Here is a 21,128-nt window from a genome sequence, read left to right on the forward strand (position 1 = left end):
TCACATCTTTCAGGGAATATCGCCATTGATTTTTTTTTCACTTGATATTTCTTCAATCATGATTCTATTAAAAATTAAGTCATCATCAGACACACTCTTTCTCTCTCTGCAGTGCATGGCTGAGGTTTGAACATGCAGGAGACATTTGTAATCAGAAACTAATGCGAGCTCATTAAATGTACTTGGATTGTGACAAATTATGAAAGGGAGAGGGAGAGCATTTATCTTTAATGATGTACAGGCTCTTGTGCTGAAATAAGGTGAAGCAAACCGTCTGGTGTGCAGTTATGCTTTACTGTAAATATCAGCAGCAGGTAACTGATAATAATGCTGTTTACAGTAACAGAGGGTGTCAAATACCTACGACAGAGCTATTGTTGTGAGTTCTGCTTGTCAACTAAAATGATTTAAAGGGATAGTTCACCCCAAAATTGAAATTCTGTCAACATTTACTCACCCTCAAGTTGTTTCAAAACTGTATCAGTTTATTTTTTCAGCTGAACATTAATGCTTTGTTGTAACAAAGCAGATTTCCTACCATAGTATTTATTCCCTACAGTGGGAGTCAATGGTTGCTCTTTATTTAAAACTTTATAAAGTAAATTTTAAAAATGTAAATAAAGTAAATGGTTGCTCCATTATTTAAAACTTTATAAAGTAAATTAGCTTCCGGCAAATCGCTTCTGTATTCAACTTACACTTTCATCTGACGAGTGTAACTTGTGTGCAATGTCATCAGGTGTAGCGTAAGCATTTGCTGTGAGAGGCACTACACTACACTACACGAAAGTTGAATATGGATGGCGTTTTAAATATGGATATTTTTCTTACACAAACACATCACTTTACTTCAGAAAGCCTTTATTAATTCCCCCGAGCTTTGTGGAGCACCTTTATGACGGACAGAGGCACTTTTATGGACTTAAAAAATGACCCAACAGTCACTGCCATAATAAAGCTTGGAAGAGCCAGGACATTTTTAATATAACATTTGATATTTTGATATAATATATCGTCTGAAAGAAGAAATGTTATTTAGGATATATAACCCTTTGAATAGTGAAATACACATGTGTGTGTGTGTGTTATGCACGCCGTTATATCCACCGATCGGGTTGGCCAAGTAATAGGCCATTATTATTTAATAAAAAAATAACATTCCAAATAATTTCAGGTAGATGAGAGATAAATCATTGTGTTTGTTTAATAAACACATTTTGCGAGCATCATTCTGTTTGCCTTTTCTCCACATTGGAAGTTTTCAAAACAATTCCTCGCGTGTACTGACGGGGGAGCTAAAGCGCATTATAATATGCAAAACTGTTATCCAGTCATAGCAGTGGGCGTTTACTTCCAAGACTTCAATGCATAAAAACCGAGCATTCCAGGAGCTTGGCTCAAAACCAAGGTCGAAAATAGCATATTACTTATTAATTATGATGTTTTTGAACGTAAAAACCAAGTTGACCTTAGACAACAGTATTACAAAAATCAAAAAAGCCAGTTCACGACTTCTTTCAAAATATATGTATATGTAAAATATGTAATAATATTTCTACCAGAAATATTCAGAAGCCAGATGAACTGCAAAAATTAACAAATTTATTGATAGTCCAGCAAGTATTATAATTAGAGTTAGGTCCCATCCTTAGCTTCCGTTTCGAGGGTAACGGACTCTGCATATCCTTGCCTGAAGATGAAGGCAGGGCGCAGCCGACCAGTGGGAAGTATAGACGGGGACCATCCTGGTGGTGTTGGGGAGGTTGGAGGTAACTGTCGACGTCAGCATCTGTTAACTCAGACATGTGTAAGTGACCATCTTTCATAGTCTGTGGATTAGGATGTGATTGGTTAGGTCTGAAAGTGACACGTGACATAACATGGAATCTTCCTGGCAGAACTTACGCTAAAGCTTTCATTTCCTTATATTACAGTTTTTTTTACTGTATTTTTGATCAAATAAATGCAGCCTTGGTGAGCATTAGACACTTGTAACAAGTTCGATATAGTAAGGAAGGAAGAGGACACAGGGGTCGGCTGGACTGTTGATGCGTATCTTTATTTTCTCTTTCTCAATGTCAATAACACACTTCTTCGTGTGTTCTCAGTCAAACTCATAAGCAACAATAACTTCCGGTTCGCGGCACTTCCGGCTTCCGGGTAAACTCAGTCTCTGTGTTCTCGCACCAACAGTCCGACTCTCTCTCTCCTCGGTCTCCGGTTCCACCGATCTCTTATACCGTCCCCGCGCTCATTACTGGAACGAGAGACAGGTGTTATTAATCTGCTTCCAACCCACTCACTTACCGCTTGTCCCGCGGCTCTCTCTCCCGCTGCAGACCTCGCTGAACCACGCCCCCCTTGCCACATACCCCCACCGCCCGACTCAGGCCGGGGAGCCGTCCGGCCTGCAGCCCCCCCCCCCCCATTTCTGGAGAGGAAGTCGGCCACAGCCATCTGAGCACCCGGCCTGTGGACCACCTGGAACTTAAAAGGCTGAAAAGCTAGATACCAACGGGTGATCCGCGCGTTGGTATCCTTCATGCGGTGGAGCCATTGGAGAGGAGCGTGGTCCGAACAGAGGGTGAACTCCCGCCCCAGAAGGTAGTAGCGGAGGGTGAGAACGGCCCACCTGATGGCCAGGCACTCCTTTTCGATGGTGCTGTACTTAGCCTCTCTCTTGGAGAGCTTGCGGCTGATGTACAGCACCGGCCGCTCTCCCCCCTCCACCTCCTGGGCCAGGACTGCGCCCAGCCCCCTGTCCGACGCGTCAGTCTGCAACAGAAAAGGGAGAGAAAAGTCAGGGGAGTGTAAAAGCGGCCCGCCACATAGAGCAGCCTTAACTCGGGTGAAGGCCTGCTGGCACGGCTCCGTCCATTGGACCGTATCTGGTAGCCCCTTTCTAGTAAGGTCAGTCAAAGGGCTGGTGAGGTCCGAATAATTTGGTATAAACCGTCTATAATATCCCGCCAGCCCCAAGAACTGCCTTACCTCCTTTTTGGTCTTGGGTCTCGGACAGGTTGCAATTGCGGCGGTCTTATCAATTTGGGGACGCACCTGTCCATGACCCAAGTGGAAGCCCAGATATCTTACCTCCACCCGCCCAATTGCACACTTCTTCGGATTGGCCGTGAGCCCCGCTCCCCTCAGCGACCTCAAGACCGCCCTGACATGCTGCATATGCCGCCGCCAATCGTGACTGTAAACCACGATATCGTCCAGGTAGGCAGCAGCATATGCGGCATGGGGACGCAAAATCCTGTCCATGAGGCGCTGAAAGGTAGCGGGTGCCCCGAACAAGCCGAAGGGAAGCGTGACGAATTGGTGTAATCCAAACGGCGTGGTGAAAGCTGTCTTTTCTTTGGACAATGGAGACAAGGGGATCTGCCAATAGCCCTTCGTTAAGTCCAATGTCGAATAAAATCGAGCCGTGCCCAGCCGATCAAGCAACTCGTCAACCCGCGGCATTGGATACGCGTCGAATTTCGACACTGCGTTCACCTTGCGGTAGTCCACACAGAACCTGACCGAGCCGTCGGTCTTAGGGACCAAGACGATCGGGCTCGCCCAGTCACTGTTGGACTCCTCTATTACTCCCATATCGAGCATTGCCCCTAATTCTTCCTGAACTACTTTTTTCTTGTGTTCAGGTAAGCGATACGGCCGGCTGCGAACTACCACGCCCGGCTCGGTCTCGATATGGTGCTGAATTAAGTTGGTACGTCCCGGTAGGGGCGAAAACACGTCGGCGAACTCCGCCTGTAGTTTTGATAGATCAGTGAGTTGGGACGGTGAGAGGTGATCTCCCCCAGGGGCCAGCGCGACCGATTGTGCTTTGATGCTCGCCTCTGGCCCGAGATCATCCTCTCCCCCGATCACCGTCGCCAACAACACTGATTCCACCTCATTCCATTTCTTAAGGAGATTGAGGTGGTATATTTGACGTGCCCCGTTCCTATCGGACCGTATCACTTCATAATCGAGGTCTCCAACCTGTCGTGCGACCTCAAACGGCCCCTGCCACTTCGACATTAATTTAGAGCTCGATGTAGGGAGTAATACGAGCACTTTCTCTCCCGGTGTGAATTTGCGTAGTCTCGTACCCCTGTTATACGACCGGCTTTGGCGGTCCTGGGCTTGCAACAAATTCTCCCTAGATAGCCGCCCCAAGGTGTGGAGTTTTGTTCGCAAGTCCAGCACATATTGAATTTCGTTCTTGGCCAAAGAAGGCCCCTCCTCCCAAGTTTCTCGTAGGACGTCCAGCACCCCCCGGGGCTGCCGTCCGTAGAGAAGCTCGAAGGGGGAAAACCCCGTGGAGGCTTGTGGAACCTCTCGCACAGCGAATAAGAGGGGTTCTAACCACCGATCCCAATTTTTGGCGTCTTCCTGTACGAATTTACGGATCATGGATTTAAGAGTGCGATTAAACCGTTCGACCAAGCCGTCTGTTTGTGGGTGATAGACGCTTGTTCGAATGGATTTAATGCCCAATAATCCGTACAATTCGCTTAACGTGCGTGACATAAACGCCGTGCCTTGATCAGTGAGGATTTCCTTCGGAATCCCCACTCGGGAGATTAAACGAAACAGTGCGTCCGCAACACTCTTCGCCGAGATGTTGCGGAGAGCCACTGCTTCCGGATACCGTGTTGCGTAGTCCACGATAACTAGCGCAAAACGATGTCCGCGTGCGGATCGCTCTAATGGCCCGATGAGGTCCATCGCAATTCTCTCGAAGGGGACCTGCATTAATGGTAGGGGGCGCAATGGCGCTTTTGGGGCGGCCAGTGGGTTCACCAACTGACATTCAGGACAAGACGCGCACCACCTGCGCACATTGTCATGAATGCCTGGCCAAAAAAATCGGGTCATTAAACGATTCAGCGTGGCCGCCTGTCCCAGGTGGCCCGCCATCGGGTTAGAGTGAGCCGCCTGGAAAAGCATTTCCCGGCGGCTCTTTGGTACTAACAACTGGGTTGTATCCATTTTTGTCTGAGCGTCTTGGGTCACTCGATACAACCTATCCTTAATTATGGCAAAATAAGGATACGTGACGGGCAATGCGGGTTGGAGGGACTGACCGTCGATAGTGCGGACCTGTTGAAAAGCATGTTTTAGCGTCTCATCTTGCGACTGCTCCAGAGGGAAGTCATCGCGGTCCGAGAGAATCAGTCTCTCGACCCCGCTCGGTTCCTCTGAAGCTGTTCCCAAGGGTCCCGTATCAGTCTCGCCAACCTGCACTCGCACCGCCCCGTTCCTAGCCTTGATTTCCCAAGCGGCATCCGCGCATAACGACCCCAATAACGCCGAAAAGGCGGGCCAATTCGTCCCCAGAATTAGCGGATGCCGGAGGTGGGGACTAACCGCCACCTCAACACTATGCTTTTTCCCCCTAAACTGTATCGTGACTGGGACAACCGGATATTCCACCACATCCCCGTGCACACACCGCACCTTAACCATGCGGCTTGTATCCAATGCCCCAGGCTGCATCAGGCTTTGATGGATCGAGGTTTGGTTACATCCTGAATCCACCAAGGCCTGATATGTACCCCCCTTGATACTTACAGGAATTTGGTACTCTCCTGCTTGATCGGGGGTGGTCCGCTGGACGTCCGGGATCCGGATCATTGTCCCGATGTCCATCCTCGGACATCGGTCCACAAAATGATCCGGATCACCGCACCGCCAGCAGGCCAGCCCAGGCTTACCCGCCACCCCTGCGGCGGGGAGTGGGTTGGAAAATGAGCGCGGGGAGGGTGTGAAACCGGAGCCATTGTCGCCACCCGCCCCCAGCGGCCCCGCCCCCCTGGGCGGAGCCCGCGAACTCCCGGACGGTCCTGGGCCCATCCCACCCCGGCCTCCGGGGGGAACGCGAGGAGGGCCTGGAGGACGGGACCTGGGGAGAGGGACAGGGCGAGAGGGAGAGACAGAGGGGGGAGAGAGCGAGGGAGAGGTTAGTAGGGGCTCGCCGACCCCCGGGCACGCCACCAGATGGTCCTCCGCCAGGTTGATGGCCGTCGTCAGCGACGTGGGCCGGTGGCACTGGACCCACTCGGCGGTCTTCTTGGGTAGCCGAGCGATAAACTGCTCCAGTACCACCAGATCGACGATGTGGTCCACGTCGCTTCCACCGGCCAATAGCCATTTGCGGCACGCGTCCCGGAGCTGTTGGGCCATCGCGAAGGGTCGGCCGGCCTCGCCCCACTCCAGCGAGCGGAACCTCTGGCGGTGCTGCTCTGGGGTCCGGCCGACCCGCTGGATGATGGCCCTCTTCAGGTCTTCATATTCCAGGAGGTTCGCCACCGGCAGTTGTTGGGCGGCCGCCTGGGCTTCTCCGGTCAGCAGAGGAATGAGGCGCACCGGCCACTGTGCCAGGGGGCCACCCGCAGGCCTCCGCGGCCTTCTGAAATAGGTCTATGAAGGCCTCGGGATCGTCCTGTGGCCCCATCTTGTGTAGGGGCACGTGGACCGGTGCGCTGGCGAGCCCGGCGGCTTCGGTGCGAACCTCCCGGTCGATCCAGCTCCGGAACCTCTCGCGGTCCTCTTGCTGGCCGCGGACGATGGCCTCGAAGCGGCGCTCCTGGTCCGCCCGCAGGTCCAGCATGGACTGGTGTTGTTCCTGATGGAGGGCCGCGAGAGAGGTGATGATGTCCGCAAACGGCGAGGCGGAGGGCGTTGGTGTTGTCATGGCGGCGGCGCGGTCCTACTTCCTTCCCGGGTTTCGGCACCAGTGTAACAAGTTCGATATAGTAAGGAAGGAAGAGGACACAGGGGTCGGCTGGACTGTTGATGCGTATCTTTATTTTCTCTTTCTCAATGTCAATAACACACTTCTTCGTGTGTTCTCAGTCAAACTCATAAGCAACAATAACTTCCGGTTCGCGGCACTTCCGGCTTCCGGGTAAACTCAGTCTCTGTGTTCTCGCACCAACAGTCCGACTCTCTCTCTCCTCGGTCTCCGGTTCCACCGATCTCTTATACCGTCCCCGCGCTCATTACTGGAACGAGAGACAGGTGTTATTAATCTGCTTCCAACCCACTCACTTACCGCTTGTCCCGCGGCTCTCTCTCCCGCTGCAGACCTCGCTGAACCACGCCCCCCTTGCCACAACACTTTTTTAATCTAAAAAATGATGTTTAAAATGTAACATTATGAATTGAAATGTTGGGACTGTTGAAATCATTGGCAGGGTAAGTAGAAATCTGAACTACTGGCCTGACCAAAAATCCTTTCCGTTAAGTCCTGTCGGTAAAGGTTTGTTTCTGAAGAAAATGTGACAGGTTCTAAACTGAAATGCTGTCTTGGCTGGTTGCCGTTGCTAAGGTGTTCAAAGTGTTAAGTTTGCTACGAGGTGCTAGGTGATTGCTTGGTGGTCTCTGTGCTATTCTGATTTCAAAATATGACCTAGGTCTATAAGACTTTTATTGCCAAATGAAAATCATGCATCCAATTAATGTTTAGAAGTTACCAAAAAGGGAAAAATAGAGAGTTTTTTTCTTTAGGGGTGAAATTGAGAAAATGAAATGCAGAACTTCTCCTGATTCCAGATGTGGACATGAGATTTGGTTGAACTCTTCTGGCTCACGATCTCAGTTTGACGGGAAATCCTCGAAGGGAGAGGAGCGATGGAGGGGGAACTCCTGCAGTCTCAGACACTCTAATGACTCTCAGTAACCAGCCAAACGGCCGCTCTCCTTTAGGCTCTGTGCTCCACTGACAACTTCCATCAGAGCTTTACACTGAACTGATCATTTTCATGATAAATGGATCAATTAGAAAGGCGGTCCGTTCTGGCCATCTTTCCATCCGTTGTAGTTTTGTTTATTCTGCATTTCTTCACTCAAACTTCGAAGGGGTACTCCAGAAATTCTGCTTCTGGAAGGGAACGCAAGCACACGTTCTGCTTGTTTGCGTGCGTGCCCAGCTTTGTCTGCACTCTGCTGAGGGTGCCATCCGTGTCCGTGAGCCATCTTGCATTGTGGTTGTCAGATGAGGGTTCAGATTGTTTTGACAGGTGTTAAGCACAGGAAGAATGAGGAAATTACAGAGAACGGGAGAGGTAGAGATTAATTAATCAACGCCATATGTGGCTGCATGAAAGTTGAGACAGCATCTGTACGTCCACAAACAAAGTAACGTAATTAAACACACTGCCGTTTATGAGGTACTGTACTGCTGTGTTTACAGGCTGATTTGATTTCAGTGAGTAATAGGGCTGAACCTCAGCTCTGATTAGAGTAAACAGATCTCATCTGATACGACAACAGCAGTTAATGAGAGCTGAAAGGAGAAAATGCAATACAGTCAATGGAGAAAGAATCTAAGTCCCACAATTCTGTGCCAAGGTGGTAATGGCTAACTTCCTGTTTTGCAAACTGTATTTTTGTGTGAAAGTGCTCTTTATGTTTGCCTTGAGGAATGTTTCTCTGTGTGTGTGTGGCTCTATGGGAAAGAAAATGTCCCTCCATGAGGAAATGGCTTATAAATCATACTAAAGCCCCTTTCACACTGCGATTATTGCAAATACACGGATAATGCGACCCGGCATTTGTTCCCGGGCCGCTTGATTTGGTCTATTCACACTGCCAGCGAAATACCGTAATATGTGCGCTTTCACACACAACCCGTAACGGTCCCGGATCGAGTTGACACGTGACATTCGGATGTGACGTATAACGGCGAGCGATCTCAGCTTTCAGCGCGGATAGTAAGGAGCTCCGTGGTCTCGACTTGTGTCCAGTTTGCGCACATTTCTGCTTGTTTAATTTTAGTTTCTTTTGTATACGAACACTCTCTGCGTTTAACACACCGACTAGCTCTTCTGGCACTGTAGGGTTGTATTATTGAAAAAACAAGCTCTAGGAGTCGCACGGTAACTACGTACACGTTGCGGCATTAGTTTTGGCTTTTGTTCACACAGCGCTCGTCCCGGGTCGAATCCCGCAATATTACTAGGTCCCTGACCCGGGTCGAATTCGGTAATCAATTCCGGGACGTGGTTGCTTTCACACAGAAGGCGACCCGGCAATGTTTCGGGAATATTGCGGGTCCGACGTGCAGTGTGAAAGTGGCTTAAGTGATGTTTTTTTGATAATGAAAAAATGCAGAAAGTTTTCTGTGATAGGTAAGTATAGGGTTAGGGGATAGAATATACAGTTTGTACAGGATAAAAATCATTATGTCTATAAAAAGTCCCCTTAAAACTAAATATGACCAAATCATTTTTTGGGGACATCCAGGAATGTACTTTTTTGAAAAATATAAATCAGAAATATTGGTTATTTTCATAAAAAATAAAAACAAATCATTGTAATGGCCACATTACACTGCCTGAACACGTCAGTATCGGACTACGGCTGCGCTTCCCAAAAGTCTTTCTCAAGGGCTCTGAAACACACCAGCCTTGATGACCGTGTAAACAATAACACAGAGATGAAACTGCATTGCTTTGCTGACCTTAATGTCCTTTTTAACAGCGTTGTGCAGTTAAACGCTGTATTGTATAATACTGCAGCTGTCTAAATGCACAAAAGGCAACTGTTTACACTTGTACGCGCATGGCCAGTGTGCTTGAACGGTCATTTGACATGCTGTTCAATGTAGACATAGATCTTTTCTGAAACACAATGGAAACGCTGGTGTAGATGAGGAGCATTTTAAAAAGAAAACACACTAGTGTTAACAAGGCTTTAGTGTATGGCTTGTACAGTATAAAACCATTACTCATATGGAGAGTCCCCATAGACCACATATTCAAGAGTGTGTGTTTTCTGACTATTAGGAATATTGGTTTACAGTTTTTCTTGGGATCTGTGGATGACGGTAAATGTTATGTCTGAAATGTATTTTGTTTTCCTGGGCAAGCACAACACACACACACACACACACACACACACACACACACACACACACACACACACACACACACACACACACTGGGGCCACTCTAACCGATTGGATTTAAATCAAGTTGTATGGCAGCTTTTCAAATGAAGCAGTGAAACAGATGGAAAGCTTCAATGAAACATGAAATGCATGCAGCAGAGGGTTTGAGGGGGTCTGTCTCCCACCCTCTCCGTCATTCTCTCATTTTCTCCCTCCCTCACAACTCCCATTTTCCTCTCTCATCCCATCCGCCGGTTTCCACTATTACACACATTCTCATGCTGTAATGAAATATCCTATTTCTGCAGCTGTTGCATTTTCTGGACAGCTTGAGCTTCCCCAGAATGGACGAACCAATATTTTTGTCAAGAGTTAGTGTGATAAACAGTTAGTATTGAGGCCTTGTCTGTACGATCTCCTCTACCATTTCCTTTACTGGCTTAGAGTTGTGTACCGTGCAGAATTTAATTCCGAATGCCTTTAAATTCAGATTCAATTTGTAACTGACAATAGCATGCAGGCCGTGTAGTTTGTAATGATAATTTTTCAGTATGAATTAACCATAAACGTGTTTTTATACATACATCTTTGCTGACAAAAAAATTCTAGAATCATTTGATAATATTACACGTTTATATCTAAACACAACACAAATATCTACATATAAATTACTGGTTGAAGAATGTATTATATTTTTTAAATACAGTTAAATACAGTTAGATGAAAATAATGTGGTAGACAGTTTGTGGTGCTGTATGTAAAAATTATAATTGATGTCTGTGTTAATGTGTTTATTTTGAGATAATATATTAGGGGTATAACATTACATGTATTCATCTCAAACCATCACGGTACAGACGTCACAGTTCGGTGCATACAGTCAGATGATGAATACAGTCAGTCACGGGCAATCCACACTCCAATCCAGAAGGGGGCGCACAGTAATGCAACACTACTTGCTAACCACCACAACAGTAAAACAAAGCAGAAGAACAGCGCATATGCGAATGTCTTGAGCACTAAACAAAGTCCATTTGATAATGTGCATTAGGGCTGGAATGATCTGATCTCAAATCTAAATTTTGATTAATAGAAAATTGATTACGAATAATGAACAAATTTTTTTTTTTTTTTTTTGCCCTCATAGTTCACTGATAAGGTTTGTACTGTAAATATGTACAACTATTAAATGTGGGGTTTTTTTGTGTCTTTGTAAAACTTTGTAAATCTCTTTGTGTTAAAATACTGTGTGTGTGTGAGTGTGTGTGATGTGATCCTGCTTCAGGGCACGTGCTTTGTTAGAGACGCGACGCAACTCGGCTCTCTGTGTCACAGAAAAAAAGCTCACTAGCACTGAACGGAGATGTTTGCCATATTGTTGTTCTTGAATAGTGTAAAATCGCTTGAATGTTCAAACCGGCAAGTCTTTAAACTAGGGCTGTCAAACGATTAAAACATTTAATCGCGATTAATCGCATGATTGTCATGAGTTAACTCGCGATTAATCACAATTTAATCGCAGATTTTTATATGTTGTAAATCTATCTTAAATTAAGTTTTAATTACATTTTTAATACTCTAATCAACATGGGTATATGGACAAATATGCATGCTTTATGCAAATGTACATTTATTATTAGTGAAACCATACTTATTCAGTAATAATCAATAATACAGCATGATGACTAGATATGTATCAAAGGTCATAGATGTTTATCAAAGAACTTGTTTATGTCTCTTAAAGGTGCACTATGTAGTATTTTCGCAGTAAAATATCCCAAAAAAAACACTAGGCCAGTGTTATATATTTTGTTCATTTGAGTACCAATATCCCAGATGTTTCCAACTATTTGTAAATTGTGAAAAAAAAAGAATATTTTAAAGCTACAATGTGTAACTTTTTTAGTTTATTCTTAGCTAAAAACACTTAGTTCTTTCAAAAATATATGTGCTCATTAATGTATATTTACTTCTTTCGAGAAGTATTCTCGTAAGTTTATAATATGCCATTGAAAATACATACGGGTGAGGGGTTCGAATGCTGGTCGCCATGTTGCCCCTCCATTTTGAAAGTACATTAGCCAAAGAGGGACATACCCGTAAATTCAAGCTTCAACTTTCGCATTTTAACACACAATGGCACCGTGTCGAATGTGAAGAGGGGGGTTGCCATGTTAATCTTGGACTAAATAGGCCACCGTAGGAGTTAAAACTAAATCATAATTGAGAGGAACAGAAACTATTATTCACTGGATGGTCATATACCTTTACACCGCTAGATGGGGTAAAATATCACATAGTGTAGCTTTAAATTTATCTAATATGGTAAACAGAGCTGTTAATCTTATAATCATGAACGGAAAAAGCGGACGTGCAGCCGCCCGACAACTGTGTCCCGTCATAATAAAAGTCCCAGTGCTCGCGAGCCGTGTGTTTGTATAACAATCGCTCCAGCAGCCGTGCTCAGCTTCACAACACTCGGCCCTGCTCTGCTTTACACTACAATAATGTTAATAACCACATCCAAGAACAGGATTTCTGCCCGAGTCCTATTTTCCACCGGCTGTGAGGTGAAGACCACATGTCCCAAGATACTGCGCTGACACTTTGCGTCAACAAACTACGCCTTTGTTTAGAATAGGTGCCCTCTAGTAGACGGAAGCGATTGTTTTGAACATTTTATTCAACCAATAATCCTTGTATTGGGGTTTTCAACATTGATAATAATAATAATAATAATAATAATAATAATAATAATAATAATAATAAATGTTTCCTGAACAGCAAATAAGCATATCAGAATGATTTCAGAAGGATCATGGGACACTGAAGACTGGAGTAACGATGCTGAAAATTCCGCTTTGCATCACAGGAATAAGTTATATTTTAAAATATATTCAAATAAAAGAGTTCTATTAACATATTAAAACAGAATAGAATTGTAATAATATTTCTCATAAACGGGTTTATTATTACTGTTTTGCATGAAAGTATTCATTAAAAACCTGAAAATAACTTTCCGACCCCAAGGGTTTGAATGGTTGTGTAAATATCTGCAATCACAGAGGTTTTATTTTAGTAAATCAATAGGCAAATCAGTAAAAATATGAATTCATCAATGCTTTGTTGCACTAATAAAATTCCTCTGATTTGTTACTGTGTTGAATGTCTAAGTGGCTATTCAGTCAATTCTTTGATTCATTTTAATTCAGCATCCTGTGTAATGTAGCCAATTCAAATTTCAGCTCATGAATTGAAAGAGAATTTTGGCCGTCCCTGTCATACCATAAATCTTTCAAAGGAGCAAACCCGATAAAATGATGAACCTGAAGTTGTCCCAGAGGCTTGTGTGAGAGTTGTCGAGTGTTATTTTCAGCTGTTGTTCTGCCCATGTCGGTTAATAATGCATTTTTGTTACACTATAAAGTTAAGCTGGCTAATCCCCTTTTCCCCGAGAAGAAGAAAGAATGTGTGTAAGTTTTGTTTTGTAATGAATCTGGGGCTGTCATCAGTATTCACAATGTGGTATTGTACTGTAAGCTTGTCAGAGCTGTTTTTCATGAGTGGGGAGTATCCTAAAGGAGCAAAGCTGCTTTTGACCTGATAAGCTCATTTGAATTCCACATTAATTACTCAAGTACCCTCTAACTCTGTAACGAGACCTCACAGCAAGAGCAAGAGCAAGAGCAAGAGAAAGAGAGAACGAAATGGGAAAGGCGGAGGGAAAAGAGAGTCGGAGAAAAAAGGGAGAGAGGGATGGTAAATTAGCCTACCCACCTCCAAGCATTTTCTCTGCCTTGTCAAGGCTAAACTGAGGGCAGCAGGGAGTGGGGTCCAATGTGTCAGAATCTCCGTGGCAACCAATCCCTCAGCCTCCCGTCTACACACACACACACGTGAAGTTGCACCCTACTGTGAACAGGCTGGTGTATGGTTTGCATCTTTGGCCAGATTGGACCTGTTACAGCCTCAAAAAATGTATGACACATTTCTCCTCTTCTTTTTTCCTCTGCAGACGCTGCTGTTCTTTTCTCTTCCCTCCTGTTTTAGCTCAGCTCTCTCGTCACTTGAGCCCAAAAACTACATCTTCCACAATCCTCTTATGGGTTCTTATTAAGGATGCTCATTTCGGATAATTTTACCAAAAGACAATTATGAATTATTATTATATATTATTAATTATTATCCTGTTATTAACCGTTAACTGATGAGATTATAATATTAAATTGGCATTAAATGAAAATACAATTGACGAGTGTCTGTGTCGCGTTAAAAAGAAATTTTTTTCACAAACAGCAGCATACAGAACAGCTCAACAACAGAACCTGGATTCACGTTTTCATGCACCGCCAGCATTTCTGACAACAGAGAAAAACAGAATAAAATTTTATAAATAAAAAGCTTGAAATAAATAGGCCTCCACTAAATATTTACCAAATTAAAATGACAAAACGAAAATCACTAGATCCGTTTGAAACTTTGAAAAACTGGAATAGTTTTTTTCCGTCAAATAAAAAAAGCTCTCGCGTGGACGCGGCAAGTATAAACCAGGCTTTAAACAAGGCTTCTGATGGGACTGATGTCCCGGGAATACAGAGATAACGCCTGGCTAGAGCGACCAACCTCGGGGAGCGCCTTTCATTTGTTTTTCACCAATCAGGAGCTTGTACCACTGCTGTATTTTAATACCGCATAGCATATTTTGCAAGTAACTTCGTCGCCCTTTCTGTTGAAATGGTCCCACATGTACAGTAGGCCTATATTTTTTCCATTGCTTCATTTTGCAAAATATGTTTGTGTAGGCACTTGTGGTTGCATGTGTCGACGTGCCCCGTGAGTTCTTTAACCATGCAGCAAAAAAACAAAAACACGTTACAAATCTCCCCCCCCAAATTATTAATTTCAGTTAATAATTAAACGGTCGGTATGAGCATCCCTGGTTATTATGGGTGGTTTTACAATATAGCCAAAATGATTAGCCTACTGCTTGTTCAGTTTAATTAATTAAAACTGCATTTTATTCTACCTTAAAGGAAGTGTATGTAAGATTGTGGCCAAAACTGCTACTGCAGTCACTTTTAAATGACTGTAGTGCGGTGTATGAGGGCCATTTAGTTGAAATACATTTCTTACATACAGTTCCTTTAACAATTGTACATTGTAAATTGTAATAAGTAAACTGTCTGCAAAGTTTCAAAGATCAAAATGCACGATAAATGGAGTTCTGCCAGAAAGACTCGGGAGAATAAATACTGTGACAATTATCCATTTATTAACAACCCAGCAAGCAATAAAGTACTTTGGCATAGGTCCCGTCCGTAACTCACAATCAGAGGGTCTGGACTCTGCATATCCTGCCTGAAGACGAAGGCAGAGGCGCAGCCGACCCCCACCGTATGGAAGGGACCATCCTGGTGGTGGTGGGGTGGAGTAGGGAAGGATTTGACTTGGAGGTGGTGGGGAGGATGGCGGTGAATTGGGGCGTCCGCATCTGCGAACTCAAACATGAGCAAGTACCGATCTTTTATACCCAAGTATTAGAATGTGATTGGATAGATAGAAGTTGAAGTGACGTAACAATTAAGTTTTCCCAGACTCTAACAACGTCTACTTTGACCCGACCTCAAACCCTGTAGTTGTAGCTGAGACCTGGAAGAATTTGGTTTGTGTTGTCGACATCCACTTTACATGCTCTTCCAAAAGGATGAGGACTCATTTTGACACGAGGATTAATTTGATACGATAAAGCTGACACAATTGTTCAGCTTTAACAAAAAAGTGGAAATAAAGCGTCTAACGTGTGTAATAATAAGTGCTTCTCGGTTAGGGGTAGGCCTAGGTAAACAGACATGTGCTGTACTAGAGACGAAAGTGAGTGTGTGTGTGGGGGGGGGCAAAACTCCATCTTGCCTAGGGGAACCAAATAGCTAGAGCCAGCCCTGCTTTATCCGCCAAGTTATTGCGGTTTGTCTTCCGTGTAGGTCTCGGAGGGAAACTCACGTGATAGCGGCGCTCCTCTTCCGGCTCATGTATTCGAACGGTGGAGCTGCGTCATATTCTCGCGCATGCGTTGAGTTCACGTCAATAACTTGTTGGATAAAGTTGTTATTTTGATTTTTGTGCACACGATAACTATTTTCGTCGCATTGTAAAATAATTGTACAGCCAGTATCAATGTTTTTAGTGCCTTTTATGGGTGTTGTGAGTGGGAATGTACTGAATGCCAGTGGAGGCCTATCTGAAGCCTTTCTCAGCCATCAGATTTCAACAAAAATCTTCATTTATGTTCCGAAGATGAACGAAGGAACGACATGAGGTTGAGTAATTAATTCAATAATTCAAATTTTTGGGTGAACTAACCCTTTAATGTTAGTTAAACTATGTCAGTCCAGTCTTGTCAGTTTGCTTTATCATACATAGTTATATTTAGCGTGCTGTTGCTTGTATAGAGGGTATGTTCTGACGTCTCTTTTCCGCTGGAACACGTCCCCTCAGCCGGACTGAGCGGCAAAACATCCTTCAATGTGACTGGATTTAATAGGGGAAACTGCACATTGAGGTAAACAAATGATTATCTTCTTAAATTAAAAGCAGTTGGAATCGACAGTGTTCCTTAACTCTTACCAAAGAACCAGTGGTCCATGGACATTGACATGAGGCCAGGAATTGGGTTTCCTGACATTTATATGAGCCTGATTTTGATGCCAGGGAAATACATAAAGCAAAGCCTGTTAACGCTAGAAAACACTATAAAACCAAATCAGCATATTAGAATAATTTCTAAAGGATAGTAATTCTGGAGATATGTGGTGTAATGTCCTTTGACATCACAGAATCAAATATACAGTTAAACAGACAAAATCATTTATTTATTTTCAAATGTTATGTAGTATTTCACGGTATTATTGTTTTTACTGTCTTTTTGCTCAAATAAATGCAGTCTTGGTGAGCATAAGAGCCTCCTTTCAAAATCCGTCGTTTGAACCGTTAGTTTAGAGCGAAAAAGTACAACCCACTCCAAATCCCCAAGCTCTGTACACACAGCTCAAACCATGACCACTGCACTCAGACCTACAAAGACACGTACACTTCCTTCCTCACAAGCTCCTGAGCTGTCTGTGTACAGCTTCGGTTGGGTTTCGGCTCTTTCTTGTTATTTCTGCGCCGTGTGTATGTGTGATGTTTGCTTTTTGTGTACATTGAGTCTTTAGCTTAACTAGAACTAATCATTTTGACAACCACACATGGTCCTGGAAGCCTTTTGAAAAGTCTCCCGGCATGCATCTCTCCCATTCCGCTAAACATTACTCATTAAATCTGGCGTACGGAAGATGTGCAAGCTATCCACATTCTCGTTCTTTCTCTTTTTTCAACCTCTCACAGGCGAATCCAAAAGTGATGAATCGTCTCCATTCCGCCGAACTTTGTTTGGAACGAACAGGCAAGCTGAGCAGGAAGTGATCCGTTAAACAGCCATGGGCCGCTACACACAGAAATCATTAAAAAACAGGGAAAGGAGCAGAAAGAACTAAACAGACAGTTATGGAGGGCCCGATTATAGAGCAGGAGGGCCCTGGCCTCAATTAGAGCCTGAATATATATGTAGTCTGGACTGTAATGAAAATGGAGCCTTGTGCCAGCCGTAATTTCCCCTATTGAGCAGATACGGGCAGCTGAAATCACAGGATTAATCTGTTCTCTCTCGCTCTCTCGCTCTCTTAGAGAAAAAGAAGCAGACATTTCCCTCTCTACCTCCTTCCCTCCCTCTCTACCTCTCTCGTCCTTCGCTTTCATAAAACTGTTACCTGCAGCCATTGCTGAGACATACATTTGGGAGTAGATGGTTAGAGCTGAATTCTAATGACTCTGAAGCGTGAGTAGCAAGTGTGTGTTTATCTTTGCTCTTTAATCAACACTCCCTATCAATTGTGCGCGTGTGTGAACGTGTAGACTGGCACAGATTTCATGAGCTTCTCAAACAGGTTTTACAGGTGATGAAACTGAATTGTAGTTGTGTTTAATTCATGTGAGTCAAATGCTATTTCATGAGTCATGAGGCCCTTTCACACTGCGATTCCGGCAAATACACGGATAATGCGACCCGGCATTTGTTCCCGGGCCGCTCGATTTGGTCCATTCACACTGCCAGCGAAATGCCGTAATATGTGCGCTTTCACACACAACGCTTAACGGTCCCGGGTCGAGTTGACACGTGACATCCTGATGTGACGTATAATGGCGAGCGATCTCAGCTTCAGCGCGGATAGTAAGGAGCTCCGTGGTCTCGACTTGTGTCCAGTTTGCACACATTTCTGCTTGTTTCATTTTAGTTTCTTTTGTATACGAACACTCTCTGTGTTTAACACACCGACTAGCTCTTCTGGAACTGCAGGGTTGTATTATTGAAAAAACAAGCTCTAGGAGTCGCACGGTAACTACGTACACGTTGCAGCATTAGTTTCGGCTTTTGTTCACACAGCGCTCGTCCCGGGTCTAATCCCGCAATATTACTAGGTCCCCGACCCGGGTCGAATTCGGTAATCAATCCCGGGACGTGGTTGCTTTCACACAGAAGGCGACCCGGCAATGTTTCGGGAATATTGCGGGTCCGACGTGCAGTGTGAAAGGGGCTATGGTGATAAAATTAAAATAATAATAATAATAATATACACCCGGTGACCCGGAATAAAAAAAGTCTTGGTTTAAACCGGTTTATGCCAGTTCAGGTTGCATTAGCTGATTGCATGACGCGGTCACACGCTCACATGGACCAATATGTTTTCACCCGTTGTCATCTTGCTTGAAGGGGCTTTTAGTGGTGTTAGCTATTTCACTAACTTCCTCTCTCAAAACCAAACACAAAATGACTGACAGATAAAGAGTGCTTCAGATTCTTCTAAATGGCTAAATAAAAGCATTCTGCAGTCACAACAACTATTTCAGGGAGATCTGCAACCTAGGCTCTTTGGAAAAACATGCAATCATTTTTGCAAAACTCAAACAAATGTACCTATACACCTACAATTCACTGCCGTTTCCAGCTGAAAGGAACACAAGTAGCAAAAAATAACACTTGGGATGCTGGGCACTCAGGTACGATACCGATACTGCGAAATCCTTTGAAACATGGGTCACGATAAAACAGCTCAAAGACTTGTATAAGCAAGCTGAAATAGCATGGCTGTTTCAACAAATGCATTTTTACCTCATGTTTGCTTTTGTTAACACTATCGGTTAGGTTTATGGTAGAGTTTAGTGCCTCCTTCTGACACGAGAAAACATTAACCGTTTTGCGATTACTCACACAAAACATTTCCAGAACAGCCGCGATACAGACAACATTTACAGTGATTTGTTTTAGATAAATATGGACATGCTTTTAGTGCTACTTTTCACTTTAAAAGTGTCACGAAACATGTCATATAACATAATATAGTTTTGCAAAAAAAAAATGGCTACAGCCTGGGTTGGAGATCTGTGAGGTTTAAGAGATTTTTTTTTTTTTGCATTCTGTTCATTAAAAAAAAACAAATTATAAGTGTGTTTGGTAGAGCATGTGTTGGACAGAATAATTTGATGAACAACAGTGAGGTTTGTTTATTATCTTTATTAACTTTATTTATTTTTCGTTAATAAAGTGCTTCCATTCTCTATTACAACAATGATGATGACATTTTAAACATTTTTGTGTTATAAAATGTCACATTCCTTTGTCTTGTTTAGGCTAATTCGCTAAAAGGGGTGGTGAAACACTTTCAGTCATCTCTCGTCAGTTTTGATAGAGTAGTATTGCATCCTTCATATCTCCGATAGTTTTATTTTATTTATAAAAGAAAGATAATCTGTATCGAGTCTTGCCGGAAAAAAACTGAGTGGCTGGAGGTGTATCCTGTGGGCGGAGCTAAGGAATGACGAGCAGACACAGCTATTGCGTTGAGAGCGTCTGAAAGCTCTGACATCCTTGATCATATCAGGACGTCTCAATACTATAACTTATGCTTAGCGGCTTGTCATGCTCGCGAGTTTTACAACATTTGTGTGTGTTTACTCAGGGTTTATGAGGACATCATTTGGTTTATGGACTATTGTATGCGATTCAATGTTAGCAGTAGTAAGCGGAACAGTTTTACACGTCAGACTAGTGTGTGTTTACGTAGAAAAACAATGGAATAGTAGCACATTTGAATGAACGAGTCGATAGCGAACAACACAGACATTTTGCTGAAGTACCCCTTTAATCATTATAAATATATATAATAATAATAATAATAGATTTTATTTATAATGCACTTTTCATTCCGAAGAATCTCAAAGTGCAACAAGGGGGGGGGGGGGGGGATAACAAAAAATGAATAACAAGTAAAAATATAGAATACTACAAACAATCAACCAACACAGAAAACAGAACAGAAACAGAGCTGATGGTGAACAGAAACAGAGCTGATGGTGAACAGAAACAGAGCTGATGGTGAACAGAAACAGAGCTGATGGTGAACAGAAACAGAGCTGATGGTGGACAGAAAACAGCTGATGGTGGAAGTCTCTGTTAGCTCCGCAGCACACTGTGGTCCACTCCATGTTTCAGATTTCTCCCAGCGGCAGTGTCCCGATGACATCGCCGAGGCACGACAGCTGAAGACCAGATGATGGGTCTTCTTCATGATGATTCAAACGATGGGGATCGCTGCAGCACCATGCAGGAGGCAGAACATTCCTCCGGGCACTTCTGTGGACACACCGGGGCCGGCGCAGATGTCCAAGCCGCTCCACGGTCGCAATGCAGGACGGAACAGCGGCGCAGCCGAGAAGCAGAACTTCCCAACATCATGCCGGACGCCGACGACGAGAGCCCGGATGGCGCTAGCCCGGTGCAAACTTCAGCCACCATGCAGCTTAAGCCCAAGGGAGACCACCAGTGAGCACCCGCGGCGAGAAACATCAACTGTCCTCCAAACCAGAAACCAACCGCAGCAATTCAAACGTAAACATTAGAGAAGCGGTTGAAAACGGCGAAACGACGAACAACGACCTCTCAGTGGCTGCCAGCAATCAGCAACAGTCCCAATTGTAGCTCTGACTGTTAGACTAGTCACAAACATAAGGACATAAAATAAAATGTAAATCTAATAGTACATTAACATGATTTGTTGTGGGTGGAGAAGCGGCGAACAGACAACGCCAGCGTCCTCTCCCCCACGTTGCCTAGCAACCATATATACAAATATATACTATATACAAA

At 44.2% G+C, this 21,128-nt stretch overlaps 1 protein-coding gene across 2 annotated transcripts in view; it reads left to right on the forward strand.

The window, feature by feature from the left end:
- Positions 1-21,128, forward strand: part of pacrg (PARK2 co-regulated) — a 184,181-nt gene that overhangs the window by 139,764 nt on the left and 23,289 nt on the right. The gene's annotated exons all lie outside the window — the stretch shown is intronic.

This window comes from Pseudorasbora parva, chromosome 10, assembly GCF_024679245.1.
Source record: "Pseudorasbora parva isolate DD20220531a chromosome 10, ASM2467924v1, whole genome shotgun sequence".
In the NCBI taxonomy this organism is placed as follows: domain Eukaryota; kingdom Metazoa; phylum Chordata; class Actinopteri; order Cypriniformes; family Gobionidae; genus Pseudorasbora; species Pseudorasbora parva.